The 16,069-nt window shown below is 37.8% G+C and overlaps 1 long non-coding RNA gene across 1 annotated transcript; it reads right to left on the reverse strand.

Annotated features, from left to right (window-relative positions):
- Positions 1-12,439: 12,439 nt before the first annotated feature.
- LOC122745738 lies at positions 12,440-14,946 on the reverse strand. The gene is made up of 3 exons (XR_006355486.1): positions 14,895-14,946; positions 13,591-13,684; positions 12,440-12,499 (listed from the first exon to the last, which is right to left on the reverse strand). It is a non-coding gene; the product is annotated as an uncharacterized LOC122745738 (long non-coding RNA).
- Between the last annotated feature and the right edge of the window lie 1,123 nt (positions 14,947-16,069).

Raw genomic sequence — 16,069 nt, forward strand, 5'->3', positions numbered from 1 at the left:
TAGGAAAGACAGAATTTTAGAAGTGGAAGGGATCTAAGGAAGTTCACCTTAATTTAACAGATGAGAAAATTGAGGCCCAAAAAGATTGTGTTTTGTCTCTCTGAAGTATGTGTCTTTAAGAACTAAGAGGAAGGGGGATGCACACCCATATGAAAGAGTATGTCCACCAGTGAGCATCACAAAAGTCATTCAGTGGATGAACCACTCAGCCTGCCCTTGACCTTGGATCTTTCCAGGACCTCTTCCCTGTCTTCTGCATTTGGCTTAGCCCTTATCATCAATTCTGGATTGTTCCTTCAGTTCTGATGCTCAATATTTCCTATCGCTACCTTTTGCTTATTCATAGAGCTTCAAGTTTATCTGTTCAATTACAGATGAAGAAACTGAGGTTAGAGAATTTAAGTGACTTGTCTATATCACACAGGGTAGTAGGTGTCAGAGCAAAGACTTGAGGCCAGGTGTTCTGACTCAAACCAAAGGTAATGTAGTACACTACTATGAATTTTTAGCTCAGCCTTAAAGATTTTTGAGCCCTACCCTGGATAGGATGTTTAGGAACCAGCATATACCTCAAGAGCAGATTGTAATATTTTTAGTGTGAGTATTTACTTCTCAAGTGACTTGCCCTAGGTCACACAGTTGATGACAGAGACAGGACTAAATCCTAGGAGACTTGACTTCCAGTCCAGTGCTCTTCTCTGTTACACTATATTGCCAAGAAGTCAAGGAAGCTTCGGATTGAAGTTCTCTTAAGTCAATACAGACCAATTATAGAAAATTGGGAGACTATTTAAAATGCTACTTCCACCAAGACCTGGGATTATATTTTAGTACCGAGAGATTGTAATGGGGAAGATGCTCTCCTAAGATTATTTCTGCAGGTCTTTCTTTAATTGAATCATACGGTTGATAGAAGCAAATCACCGATTCCCCATGGGATTCTTGCAACTTTGGGCTCTACTATAACAAATAATGTTTGTTAGAAAATAGAAGAAATAGAAAATGGAAAAAATGTCCTTTTATTATAAGTTTTTGGGGCATGATAGAGGCTGTTAAGGGTAGGCGTGGGATATGTCAGTAGTGATAGTGCCAGTCTATTTATTGTGTCTTTTTAAGGATATTATGAATTGGATGTATTAATGAGGTTTAGTCTTAAGGCTTTGATCATTCTTTGTACATGTGACAAACAGAAGGTCTATTCTGCAACTGAAAAAAAATAACCATAAAGGTAAATGGGAAAATCTTCATGGGACAAATAACATCTATATCCTTACTTATTCTAGATTGATTTTTATAACAATTTATGTAGGTTTTTTTGGCAGTCTGGTGCCAAACCCTGTTCTTTTGTGGTGTGTGTGTGTGTATGGGGAGGGGGGAGGAAAGGAATATTATTTTAATTACTGTTTTTTTTTTTATTGCAAGCCCTTAATTCTAGTGAAGTAGTCCCTTAGGACTTGGGGAGGGGGCAAGTAGGGGAGGGAGCAAATAGGGGGAAAATAACCCATGATTTGGCAATCTGATATCAGGGAAGTGATTTAAGTTAGTTACTAGGTCAGAGATTGGTGTTCATTTTTCATTGGCCCTAGGAACTGTCTGCCTTCTTAGTTTTGCTAACAAACTGGGAGCCAGGAGACATCTAAAATGGGATAAAGGGTTGAAATAGCAGAACTGGTATCTGGGAGGGCATACTGTGTTTGTAAGGTAATGGAGATGTTAGGATAGGGGAGAGATGGTTCATGGAATTCTAGCTGAATGGTTCAGGTCCACTTGGTTGTCAGTCTAGTGCAGTAGAGGGGAGAAGCCAATTTTTCAAATCTGATCAAGGTTCAAATGGCTAAGAAATGCCCTTCATTTAAACCAACCATGTCTAAGAGAATGAGTCAAGAGCAGGAGAGAAACCTTTTGGAGGACATAATTATCAATATCTCTAGATGAAAAAATGACTTCTAAATTAGAACAGGACGTCTAATGCCTGGGATAGATGAATGGAGATCACATAGGAGGCTCTCTTTTACAGACTAAAGGTGGCAAGGATAGGATTTCCATAGGATCAAGGCCAGATAGTCTAAGGTTGAGAATCAAAATGTATTTCATTTCCTTCTAGAAGCTGGATATAGTTTATTTCAGGCTAGCCCTGGAGGAGAGAAGGACTTGTCTGATAGATGGGATTGGGGGATGTAGGGTTAGGGAGACACACACACACACACACACATAATGTGTGTATATGTATATATACATATATGCACATAGATATATTAATTTTTTATTTAAAATATTTATTTATTTTAATTTTTCTCAATTACATACAAAGCTATTTTTTGAGTTCCAAATTTTTCTCCCACCTTCCCTTCCCTCCACTCTCCTGAAGCCAGTAAGCAATTTGATACAGGTTATACATCACAATAATGTTAAAAATATTTCCACATTAATTAGAACAAAAGGGAAAAAATGCAAGAAAAAATAAACAAGAACAAGAACAAAAAAGCAACAACAAACTACACTTCAGTCTGCGTTCAGAATCCATAGTTCTTTTTCTGAATGTGGAGAGCATTTTCTACCATGTCTTTTGGCATTGTCTTGGATCATTGAATTGCTGAGAAGGGCCAAGTCCATCACAGTTGATCATCACAAAATGTTGTTGATACTGTGCACAATGTTGGGAGCCACATATAAACAGGAGTGTAGACTGCATCCCTGGGACTATCATACTCAAGGATTTAGTTTTCTTATGTATAAAAATGGGGGCTGGATAAAGTAACCTCTCCGGTTTCTTCCTGCTCTAATGTATCCTAACAATATTCTAGAAGGTTAAAACACCTAATAATGTTGTTGTTCTTAATTGTGGTAGTAGTAGTAGTGGTAGTGGTGGTAATTTTGGTACTAGTATAGTAGTATTGGTGGTGGTGGGTGGTAGTAGTGGTAGTAGTAGTGGTGGTAGTAGTAGTGGTGGTAGTAGTAGTAGTTGTAGTAGTAGTTGTAGTTGTTATGGTAGTTGTAGTCATAGTCGTAGCAGCTAACAATTATAATAGTGCTTAGCTTATGTCTGGCACATTGTTCTAAGTGCTTTCCCAATATTTTTTCATTTAAGACAACAACCCTGGGAAATAGGTGCTGTTGTTATTCCTATTTTACAAATGTATCTAATGCTGCCCCACCAAAGTAATTGAGATCACCTGGAACCTAACATGTTGCAGCATCCAGTCTAGGCAAATTTGGATCAGCTGACAACCTAGGCCAAACCCTAGAAAAAAGGGGATTCACAAAAGAGGTAGCCAGTCAGGTAAAAAGAGAAGAAACTGAGAAAGAATAGCCATCCTTTAAAGTGAGCCCAGAAGAGCAAGATTAACTGGTAAGACCTTTGTAAACTCTATTAAGTTTTCCCTTTGTTATTTTAGCACTTTGTATGCTTCAAGGGATCCTGTATATTGTTTGGCATGTGGTGAAGTGCTTAATATTTGTAGAATTATAGACCTCTAGCTGGAAAAGACCTCAGGGACTTTTTAGTCCCATGCTTTCATTTTACAGATGAAGAAACTGAGGTTTCAGAAGGCTAAGTGAACTTGTTCAAGATTACAGAGAGAGTAAACATCAGAAGGTGGGATTTGAACAAAGGTCCTCTGACTATATTATAAAGCATTTTATTGTTCAGTTTGTCCAACTCTCTGTTACCCCATTTTGGGGTTTTCTTGGCAAAGATAGTGAAGTGATTTGGCATTTCCTTTTCCAGCTCATTTTACAAATAAGGAAACAGAGGCAAACACTGTGAAGTGATTTGGCTCACAGTCACACACATAGCATGTGTCTGAGGCTGTATTTGAACTCATTAAGATGATTTTTTCCCCATTCCAAGCCCAGTGCTCTATCCACAGTGCCACCTAGCTGTCACCATAAAGCATTAAAAAGCACCTAAAAGAGAAGGGTTATTTGCATTTCTAAGGAAGTAGGGCAAAGGGCTTGCATTGTCTGTTAGGCTAAGCTGATAACAGGAGGTCACTGTGAGCCAAGTTCTGGGCCTTGCTACTGAAAAAGACCAAGGAGGGTTGGAATGAGCCAGTGGAAGGATGTAATGACAGAGAACGTAGAATAAGTTCCTTAAGGACAGGAACTCTTTTCATTTTTGTCTCTGGGTCTTCTGAGTCTAGCACATAGCAGCTGCTTAATAATGTTTGTTGAACTGAATGGAATTGAAAGAATATCTGGTAAAATAGAGCGCTGGGGAGATCCTCAAACTATTTTTCTTGGGTTTTAATAAGAACAGAAGAGGATCACTTTGCCATTCTCTCTACAGGCAACCCAGCTGTCACAGGGAAGAGCTTGGGGAGCAAGAAGACCTAGTTAGGAGATATGGAGAGAGACTTCCACCCCCCCCCCCCAACCTCCAGTGAAATGAGAAATGTCAACTGTTCTGACCAATTTTTAAGTAGCATTTTTTTTTTGAGTTGTAGATCTTTATTAGTTTAACACTTCAAAATGAACACAGCTGAAACCGAATTGAATTGTTAGGGAGGTAAAAAACATTGAGCTATTGTTTATACACTCTTTTCTAAGCTGCTCTTTATTCTACTTATTTTTTAATGCTGAGTGAACGTTTGAGTAAACTATTCTTGGGGAAATATAGCCCTAGGTAAGAATACTTTTTAGCCCTATGCAATGTCACTGCTCAGTAGGGGGGCGCCAGTTTTCTTAAATGCTAGGGAAAGACATTAGAGACACTTTAATCCAACAGATGAAGACCCTGAGGCTCAGAGAGACCAAGTGATTTATCCAAGGTCACACAATTAGTTAGTGGCAAATTTAGGCCTAAAACCCAGATTCCCCTAACAACCAGTCCCCAGAGTTTTTCTTCTCTATATCAAAATACCCTACTGAGCCTCCTTTGACAATTATTTGAGATCCTGAAATTATTAACCAGATTTAGAGTGCAAGTTTGCTCTGAGCATTTATGCAGTTTGATTTTTTTTTTTGGTCTTCTTTTACTGGAACCTATTCACTTCTTATTTTTTTTTCATCATAACTAGAGTAACTGTGGAAAAAGAATCAACCTTCCATTTTGCCACTGACCCTTCCTACAAAGCTTTTGTCAAACAAGACCATAGAAGAGACTCTGACTGTAAAAATTGTTTAAATGTCATCGACAACTATCACCTTTCTTGAACCTGATTACTCCAGGGCATTAAGGTATTCTGGTAGCCAGCATACTTAACTCTAAAAAACTGTGCATGCAATCTCTTTATATTTTGTTGAGAGTAATTACTGGGCAGATAATGAATTCTCCTTTCTGTCTGCAAGCAGATGGGCTCCTATTATCAGGGCCTTAGAACAAACTGATTGTGTTAAGGTGTTGTGTCACATCTAATTCTAGGAGCCAAAGGGGAAATAACCTCATTTATTAATGATAGGGGAAAGTATGAGAAATTCATTACCTGACACTTATTTTCTGTAATTGAAGTGTTTTTCCTTCTTTTCTTGTGTTAAGGGGGAGGCTGGCCCAGTACAGAAGGGTAGGTCAAAATTGCACTGGGCTGAAATGAGCCTGAGAAGTGTGTTGCTTTGGGTTTTTCTAGGCAACTGGTTTTCTGAAAAGTAAAGATTTTCCCCATTGATCTTGTTTCCGTGAGGCTGCAATATTCATTTACTTTCTTAGGGATAAACAGGCTTACACCAGAGAAGATTCAGAAGCTTGAATTATATATACGATCTCTCTCTCCCCAGAGAAAACACTGCTTTTTTGGGGAAAACAGACTGCTTCTCCGTCTCCCCGCCCCCCCCCCCCCCCAGCTTCAGGAATGGCCATGATGTCAGTAAATTAGCAAAACAATTTAGGAAAAGAGGATCTATAGATTTAGAACCAGAAGGGAGCTCATCCAGTTCAATCCCTCTCATTTTGCAGATGAGCAAACTGAGGGGGCTAAGGGGGTCGGGGTATTAGCATATTAGCATATTGCTCAAGATCACATAGGTTGAATGGGTCGAATTTACAAGGAGGAAATGCTTTCTACTTCTACATTTGATGAACCAGTTTAATTTAGTCTAGTCGAACAAAGATATTTTTATCAAGGGCCCACCACAGATAAATGACAAGTGACTGACTGGCCATACGTGATCAACTAGGTACAAAGAAGGCCTTCCCTACCAAAAATATACATTTTACTCATCACAGGCTTTAAAATTCTACCTTTTGCTGATTCATTTCTTTTAAATATAAAAACTATTTTCCAATAAATGATAACCAACCTTTATATTATACTTATTATGTTCCAGACACTGTGCTAAGCACTTTACAATTATTATCTCATTTGATTCTCACAACAACTTGGGGGGAGGTGCTATTATTATCTCCATTTTTACAGATAAGAAAACTGGGCAAACAGGCTTAGATGACTTGCCCATGGCCTCACCTTTTAGGAAGTGTCTGAGGCCAGATTTGAACTTGTCTTCCTGACTACAGACTGAATGCTCTGCCTACTGAACCACAGCACAGAAGGTGTCATGGAACAATCTGTTATTTTATTGTTAAATTGTGTGTGTGTGTGTGTGTGTGTGTGTAGTTATCAATAGCTATACCCACCCCCTCCTCATTTTATATACACATACACATATATCCATCTCCATACATGTTGTAAGTCGTTTTCAGTCCTGTATGACTTTCCTGACCCCATTTGGGGTCTTCTTGGCAAAAATACTGGAGTGGTTTGCCATTTCCTTCTCCAGTGCATTTTACAGATGAGGAAACTGAGGCAAACAGGGTTAAGTGACTTGCTCAGGGTCACACAACTAAGAAGTATCTGAGTTTGGATTTGAACCTGGGAAGATGAGGCTTTCCAATTTCAGACCTGGTACTCTATCCATCACGCCACGTAGCTAGCTGTCTGTATCTATCCATCCACACACATGCTCTCAAGCATGATAGGGACCTCAGCTTCTTTGTGTGTGTGTGTGTGTGTGTATGTGTATACACATATACACATGTAAATATGATATATATATGTATGTGTACATGTAGTTATACCTCTTTCTGTCTCTCTCTCTCTCTCTCTCTCTCTCTCTCTCACACACACACACACACACACACACACACACACACACACACTAGGTGGCACAGTGGATAGAGAGCTGGGACTGAAGTCAGGGAAACTCATCTTTCTGATTTCAGATCCAGCCTCAGAAACTTATTAACTATGTGACCCTGGGCAAATCACTTGACCCTGTTTGCCTCAGTTTCCTCAGTTGTAAAATGAGCTGGAGAAGAAAATGGCAAATCATTTCAGTGTCTTTGCCAAGAAGATACCAAATGGATTCATGAAGAGTCAGATGTGACTGAACAACTGCAATGAATGTATGCACATACATGTGTGTATATATTATATATACAGATATGTTTGTCTTAATATATAAATACATATAGGTATTAGTATATATATATTATACATACAGATGTATGTGTATATCATACACATATTTATATGTATAGATTATATATACAGATATGTGTGTGTATTATATACATATTGATGCGTGCATATGCAAATGTATGTATATCAATATGTATATATAATACACACATATGTGTATATAATATATACACATAACAGAATATACATATATCTATGCAATATACATATCAATATCTAAATCTGTCTTTAAAACCCTATATATAGCAGAAGTCCACAACTTCTTATTTAATCCTTTTTTGTTCTTTATGTAGTGAAATATTTCTGTTTATTCATCATTAAATTCACAGTAGGGGATAGGCAATGAAATTGTGGTTTCCTTGACATAGAGAACTTCCTCTACCTGTAGGTTCTCTGTTTAATCTCGGATAGCAGCTGTCTCCAGGACTGACAGCCAGTATCAGAGGCCTGGCTTGAACTACAGTGCTTCCTCACTTCAAGGCTAGTTCTCAGTCCCCAAAACCACAATACCTCTCTAAATTCACATTACCAAAAAAAAAAAAAGAGAGTGAGAGAGAATCATTTTTTTCTTTTCTTTCTTTTTCTTTTCTTTTCTTCTCCCCCCCCCCTCCCTTTTTTTTAAGGCTTTCTCTTTTTTAAGGCTTTTCACTTAGTTCCTTTGTGAAATGCAAATACTCCTGGGGTGGAGTAGCCTCTGGAACTTTCACCAGCATTAACAACTTAGTGGGAATTATATGGACTCCACTGAGAACAAAGGGTGGGAACTAAAGCTCTAGTAACTTAAAAGAGGACTAAATATTGGAGATAACAGCTAAATTTACAATTGTGTCTTAGGCCAAGCCTGTCAGACTAGGCCAAAATGATTAGCGATGTCTTCCTGTGTCCCATACTCCACTTCTTCTTCTTCTTTTTTTTTTTTTTTGGTTCTAGAATGGAAACTTGCCAGTGGTCAGTTCTGAGTGCTAGTTTGAACATTCTGCTGGGCACTTAATAGAAGAAGAGAGACAAGAATTGCAGTAAAAATAGAAGGAAATCAGAAAGAGGTCAGAGAATGGGGAGGAAAGGTGGGAGGTAAGAAGAGTTGATAAAAGTATCAAATAAAGTTAAGAGAAATCCCACTGCATTCAATGTGGGTGTTTTCTAAGCCTTGGTCTTTAGCTCTTTGATCTTCTCTTTTTAGATGCTCTCCCTGAGTGACATTCCCCATGGGTGTGCTAGAACCAGCTGTAATAGGACCCTGATTGTTAAATTTTTAGTGTGATTATTTCTCCCTGGAAAATTCTCAACTGCTGGAAATGAGAGCTTGGTTTATTGTTTTGGTGATTGTCTAGAGTGAAGAAACTGATAGAAAAAAAAATGTTAAGGCAGATTAAACTTAAAAGTATGTTCTGAATACACCCCTCACCCTCACCCCAGAGCTAATTGTTAAACATTTATAGTCATACTTCTGCAAGTCTCCCACTCTCAGGGATTCATCACCACTATCTTACTGTAAGAAGTACTTCATCTAGGGAGAACCAAATGCAGTGAAAAACACAGCAGACCGAGTCAAAAGCCACGTGTGTATCTGTTGGCAACTAGCCATTTGATCATACATCAGTTTCTTTTAAATTTCTGAGCTTTATTTTCCTCATCTGTAGAATGGACCTATTGATAAATGTTTGCTACCTAAAATCATAGCCCTAGAATTGTAATCATGGTCTATATCAAACCACATAGTTGCAAAAGGGGTGTGTGTGTTTGGGGGGGGGCACTGGAGGATGTCAGAGCAATTTGAGAAAACTGTGAAAAGGTCTACAAATGTAAGTTATTGTGACTCCTGAAGCTTCTTTTCCAAGCATAACCTCTTCTAAGCACTAACCCTGTATGTTGTGTACTGTACATTTCCATTTAAATAGCCGGCTATCAGCTGAAAGTTGACATGTTAAAAACAAACTCATTATCTTAGATACAGCATGACATAATGAAGTGTTGAACTTGAAAGTAGGAAGACCCCCGGGTACAGATCTTGTCACTTGTCACTTTACCAGCTGTGTGACCATGGGCAGGTCACTTCTTTCAATCTCACATGATACGTGTATTACCTTGCATGGTTGCTATAAGGCTTAAATGAGATAACATTGCCATCGTCTTTCCTAGGCATTCTCCCTAGGAAGAGGACAAAAGGGCAGCCTTATATTGCCAATCTTAGACAAGAGCTCAATTAGTTTAGTAATGGGGTCGATTCTTAGCTGGTAACCTGACCAGTGGAGACCATTCTTCTGCTTTCTTCCTGCCATTCACAGATTAGTGATCCTACCTTTTCTGGGTTCTTACTCCCCCCGGGGAACACTTTTCTCCAGTTTGCCAATGCCTGAAATTGACTCAGAGGGAGACAGAATTTCACACAAAGGGAAGGAAGGAATCCCAAAATATTGTTGGGCACTGATTCCTTGGGGGCATGATGTATCTGGTGTGAATGTTCTAGCTGTGGGTTCACACTGAGAATTTGCCATTCTCTCTCTCAACCTGCCTTGTATTCTTATTTATCTATTTCATGCTCTCAAGCATGATAGGGACCTTGGCTTCTTGTACTAGCGCAGGATTATTCCCATAGTAGGTGTTGAAAAGAGGAATTGTTGAATTTAATTCTGTGCACATTGGTTGTGTTCTCTTGGATTTGGGGGGCTAAATGTTTTCCTAGACTCTGCAAACTACTTCTACTATTTCTAACCATCTGTCCTCCACAGGAGGGAAAGCCCTTTTGTCTGATTATAATCCAGCCTTTTAAAATCTTGGCCTAGAGGGCATTCCTGTAAATAGTGCTCTTTGTGGCCATCTGAGCTTGCAAAAAATATGTTTATGGAAATGTTTCCATAACCACTTTGTTTTCTTACAGGTCAGGTAAATTATCAACACAGAATGAGGAAAAGATATTTTGGGATTAATGGATTTGTGACTGTTTCAATAGCACAAAGCCCTCTAGGCATTCCTGCCTTATATAAATATAGATAGTGTTGCTATTTAACTTTGAATTGCTGGTGTTTCTAAATGTTGATTAGTTATGTGTGTATGATATGTTTGTATATATGTTATCAGCAGTGTGGACTTGGAATCAGGGTTTGACATACAACCATAGACAAATCATTTAACTTCATCAGATTCAGTTTCCTCATCCATAAAATGAGGGTGAGTACTAGCCATAAATGGGGCAGAGCTTTGCTCTAGGTCACTGAAATTTGGGAGCTACTTATGTTCGTTTAGGGGTGTATAGAAGCAACTGAGTCTAGGTCTCAGAAAACAAGAATAATTAGTGAAAATAAGAAGCCATCAGATGGCACACAGCAACATCAGCTTTTTTCTGACCCAACCCCATGATGACAGCGACCTTGTAGTGCCCTGGAGTCTCAGTTCAAGGGGGGTACTGACATACCAGGGTCTCTTTGGTGCCCTGCAATCTCTCCTGCCAAATCATCTTGCGTCCCAGGGGCTTGTTTACCCCCAACTGAATTTGTTATAAAAAGTTAATTTGAGAGTGTGATTCAGGCTGTTTGTCATCAATTATTACTAACAGCTCAAGGTGGGTATATGATTGTGAGGAGCATATGAGATGTATATAAAATGCTTTGCAAACTTCTCAGTTATTGGTGCTTTCTCTCTCTCTCCCCCCCCCCACCCCTCGCCACTGCCCCCCAGTCATGTTGTATTTACTTATCTATATATTTTGCATTTCCTCAGAAGAATGGAAACTCCTTTAGGGCAGGAATCATTTTTTCCCCCTCAGTTTATTATTTAGCATAATGGCTTTCACACAGCAGGCATATAGTAAATGCTTATTAAATTGAATTGAAGCCCAGTATCATGTAGAAGGGAAGCCTTTCTAGAAATCAGTTAGGAAATCTCATTGTATTAGACTTATGCGAGATGAGACTAACACATATTCAGTTACTGCTGTTGAAAGTCACCAGGCTTAGACTTCTAGGCATTTTATCACATATGTCACATATTGCTATTTTTCTAGGTAGCTGGGATTTGGTCTAAGAAAGTGCTATTGAGGTTTTCATTTCAGTGATTCTTATGTGAATGCTCACACAGGAGAAACTGTTTGGTAGATGAATTACTTATTGATTGGAAAGCACAACGGATTGCTGAAATCCCCTTGCAATCCCCTTCAAAGTTTCTCGGATTATCACATTTATGGTCTCAGTAAATGCTTTAAAAGAATGTGTTGGTGAATGGTATCTCAGAGAGCTGTCATCATCAATTTAATATTTATTGAACTTAGTATAAGGCACTTAAAAAAAAGAGGCTGAAACTATATTGGAGAGAAAATGGGTAATTTCTGAGTTTTGACTAATAGAGTGTTTATTTCCATTGGTGATGATAGACAGCTTGTCATCTTCCCAGTAAGTCCACATATTTACAAAGAACAAAGTCATGATAAAGATTTAAACCATCATCCATAATCATACAAAATAATCCTCTAAATCATTAATTAGGGAAATGCAAATTAAAACAGCCCTGAGGTACCACCCCACCCCTATCAGATTGGCTAATATGACAGGAAAGGAAACCATGATAAATGTTGGAAGGGATGTAGGAAAACAGACAGTAATGCACAGTTGGTTGAGTTATGAACTGATTCAACCACTCTGGAGAGCAACTTTGAAACTATGCCCAAAGGGCTATTAAAACTATGCATATGCCACTACTAGGTCTTTATGCCAAAGAGATAAAAACACAAAAAGGAAAAGGACCTATATATAACAAAATATGTATAGCAACTCCTTTCTTATAGTGGTGGCAAAGAAATGGAATTTGACAGGATGCTCATCAATTGGGGAATGTCTGAAAAAGTTGTGGTATATGATTGTGATGGAATATCATTGTATTATAATAAATGATGAGAAGGATGCTCTCAAGAAAGACTTACATGAACTGATGCAAAGTGAAATGAGCAGAACCAGACCATTGTACACAGTAACAGCAATATTGTTTGATGATAAACTGTGAATGATTTAGCTATTCTCAGCAATACAATGATCCAAGACAATTCCGAAGGACTTATGAAAAATGCTATCCATCTCCAGAGAAAGAACTGATGGAGTCTGAAATGCAAATTGAAGCATACTTAAAAAACAAAACAAAAAACTAACATTTTTTTCTGTTTTATTTTTTGGGGGGAGGGAGATCCTATGTTTTCTTTCACAAAATGAATAATATGGAAACATGTTTCTCATGACTATACATATATAACCTATTTCCAATTGCTTACCTTCTCAATGTGGGGGGGGGGAGGGGAATGAGGGAAGGAGAGAATTTGGGACTCAAAATTTAAAAAAAATGTTAAAAAATGTTACTTGTACTTAGGGGACATTTTTAAAAAAAGAACTAAAAAACAATTATCAAATATATTTAGGTTATTGTTTTTCAAATTTCTTTGGCCACAGGATACTTTGGGTCTTGAAGTCCAATAAAAGGAACCAATACTGGTCTAGGAAATCTAAGGATCTGAAATGTTCCTTCAGTAAAAAGGAAATTGGGAAAATTTGGGCATAAAACAGGAAATCAAAGTGCTGTGTCATACGACCAAACTATCACTTTTAAGAAGCATTTCTCATATATACATAATGACCTATTTAATATTTTAGAGTGAAATATTTTTCAAGCTTTAATTTTTTGTTCATGACAACTAGTCACAAAAGAACCATTAGTGTTCTAAGGAACAGAGTTTGGGAAAAGGCAGTCTAGGTGAATGGTTGACAGTTGATTGACTAAAGGCAATATTTTTGAAAACCTTAAATGCTTTGCAACTAGAAGTTATTGTACTTAGGAACTGGTGTTCCTTTATTTAAGGAATTTGTGTGTGTGTGTGTGTGTGTGTATTAGAATATGCCTTTTGGGGCTATGAGGCTGAATTAGAACCTTAAATTCTACTTCAGACTTAAAGTACTGCTCACAAAATAAGGAAAATTCTGCTGTGGAAAGGAAGTGTTTTTTCCAGGAATGCCATGAGCTGTGTCATCTGGTTCAAACTACTGTTTGTGAGTCAATGTGAATTCTGAATACCAAATTGTCCCTGTGAATGGGTGTGGGCTCTGTATGGAAGTGTTTATGTAATCAAATAGAACTGGGACTGTTGCTTTGAATTAGATCAGTATTATATTAACTCGTATGTTATATATTATGTATATATTACCTTGTTAATGGGGTGGTTCAAAAAAATCTTTAAAAAGTAGAAAATAGAGTCAGTATGTCTTGGAGTTGGCACGACCAAAGTTCAAGTTCTGTCCCTGTTGATTGTTTGAACAGGGGAAGGAATTAATTACATAACAAATGTAACCATGGGAAAATTGCTTCTCAGTTTTTCAGGAAAGGTATTTGTATATATCATAGTAAATTCTAGTTAAATAAGTAAATTAAATGTAAAGATACAAATTCTGGAAAAAATAAGGAAGATGAAACCAAGTATTTATCTCAATTGTGGAGGAAAAATGATTTTTTTCCATATTTTTTTTATTATTTTCCAGTTACATGTAGAGATAGTTTGTAACATTTGTTCTTATAAGATTTCTACTTTCAACTTTTTCCCCCTCCCTCCTTTCCCTTCCCCCCTTCACAAGACAGCAAGCAAACAATCTGAGGGAAAATGATTTTTACAATTTAATAAATTAAAGAAATTATCAAATTATTTTTGGAGAGCAATATGGCAGTATGAAACAAAATTTTAAAAAATAATCATACCTTTTGACCCAGTAATTCCAATGTCGATAGCACAATCAAAAAACTTTTTTTTAAATGAGATATTTTGTTCATAATGACTAGAATCACAGACAAGTCACTTAACCATACAAGATTCAGAACAGAGTTGGCTGGAAGAAGTCACAGATTTATGTTATTTAGCCTTAACTGAGCCTTCACTGCAGAAAGGCATTTTCCCTATTGCATTTTCTGCAGTAACTATCACAAATCTTTTATTCTCTCATCAGGCCTCCCACAGTCTACTTCCTATCAGAAAAAAAAAATTATTTGGAGACATGATCTTTCTTGTCCACCTCTCTATCTATACTTTTGGTTCCTATCCCCTCCTGTCACCTTGGCTGGCTTGTTTCCTTAGTCATTTCCTACTCCCTCTAATATTCAAACTCTGTCTACTGGCTCCTTCTCTAATTCCTGCAAGCCAATCCAGGGCTCAGCCAACATAAAAAAAAAAAAATCACTCTACCTTGCCAATCTCTTAGGCTATTGTCCTATACCTCTTTTACCTTTTACCATCAAATTGAGAGAAAAAAATTTTGTCTATACTCATTACTTCGACTTCCTCTCCTCTTCTCAAACATTGCTGTTTTGTTTTTTGTCTTACTCATTCTACCGAATCTGCTTTTTCCAGGGTTACCAATGACCTCTTAATTGTTAAATAATCATATTTAACATATAATAATATATAACAATATAATAAATTTAAGGTCATCAGACCTTCTCTCATTCCTTATTTTTCTTTACCTCTCTGAAGCATCTGACACTGTTGACCTCTGTCTTCTCCTGAATGTTCTTTCTAATCAGTTTTTATAATATTGATTTCTCCTGGTTCTCCTCCTACCTATCTGGTTGTTTATTCTCAGTATCTTTTGTTCAATCATCTACATCCAGCCCCCTTTGTGCAAGGATGTCCCAGGAAAGGTCATGCTGGTAAATGTTTGACAACTGACACTCTAAAAGGAAAAACAAAAGATGTATGTAGGCACTTTAAAGTTTAATCTATATTATTAACATTTCTCCTCCCCCCCCCCATCACTTAAAGTCTAGATAATCAACAATATACATTGGTGGTGTTTGTCTTTTTGGTTTTTTTAGTACCAATGATATCTGGAGGGTGATGTCTTGACTTATACAATACATACATCAAGCCCTGATTTCTAGCATTTGTCAATTTCTGAGGTGTAAATGCTCACACTGAAAATTTAACAATTGGTTCTCCTCAGTATAAGTTGATTCCATATTTCACTTAGTAATCTCATTAGTGGCTTGGGGTTCAACTAACAACTCTATGCAGAACACTCCCAGATCCAGCACCAGTCTCTCTGTGGGGCTCTCTACATATACCAACTACCTATTGGCTAGTTCCAACTTGACCTCCTGTAAGCATCTCTAAAATCTCTAAAATAGGGGCAGCTAGGTGGCGTAGTGGATAGAACACTGGCCCAGGAGTCAGGAGGACCTGAGTTCAAATCCAGCCTCAGATACTTAACACTTACTAGCTGTGTGACCCTGGGCAAGTCACTTAACCCTAATTGCCTCACCAAAAAAAAAAAGTTTAAAATCTCTAAAATAGAACTCATTCCCTTTCTTTCCCAACCATCCCTTCTTTTGAACTTCCCTTGCTGTCAAGACCGTCACTATCCTCTAGTCACTAAGGTTGACAGCTTTAGAATCATCCTTGACTCTTCCTTCCTTCTCAGTCCTTATATCCACTTGGCTGCCACATCTTATGGATTCCATTATGTTGTTCTCCTAGTAAAGTATACCAACTCCTTGCCTTTCTGTCTTTGTACTGATTGTCTCCCATTCTTGGAATGCATCCCATCTTCACCTCTACCATCCCTATCCAGCAAGGTACAGTTCAGGTGCCTCCTGCTACACAAAGTTTACCCAGATCTCAGTTATTATCACCCTTCCTT

This window comes from Dromiciops gliroides, chromosome 3 (genome assembly GCF_019393635.1).
Source record: "Dromiciops gliroides isolate mDroGli1 chromosome 3, mDroGli1.pri, whole genome shotgun sequence".
Lineage (NCBI taxonomy): Eukaryota > Metazoa > Chordata > Mammalia > Microbiotheria > Microbiotheriidae > Dromiciops > Dromiciops gliroides.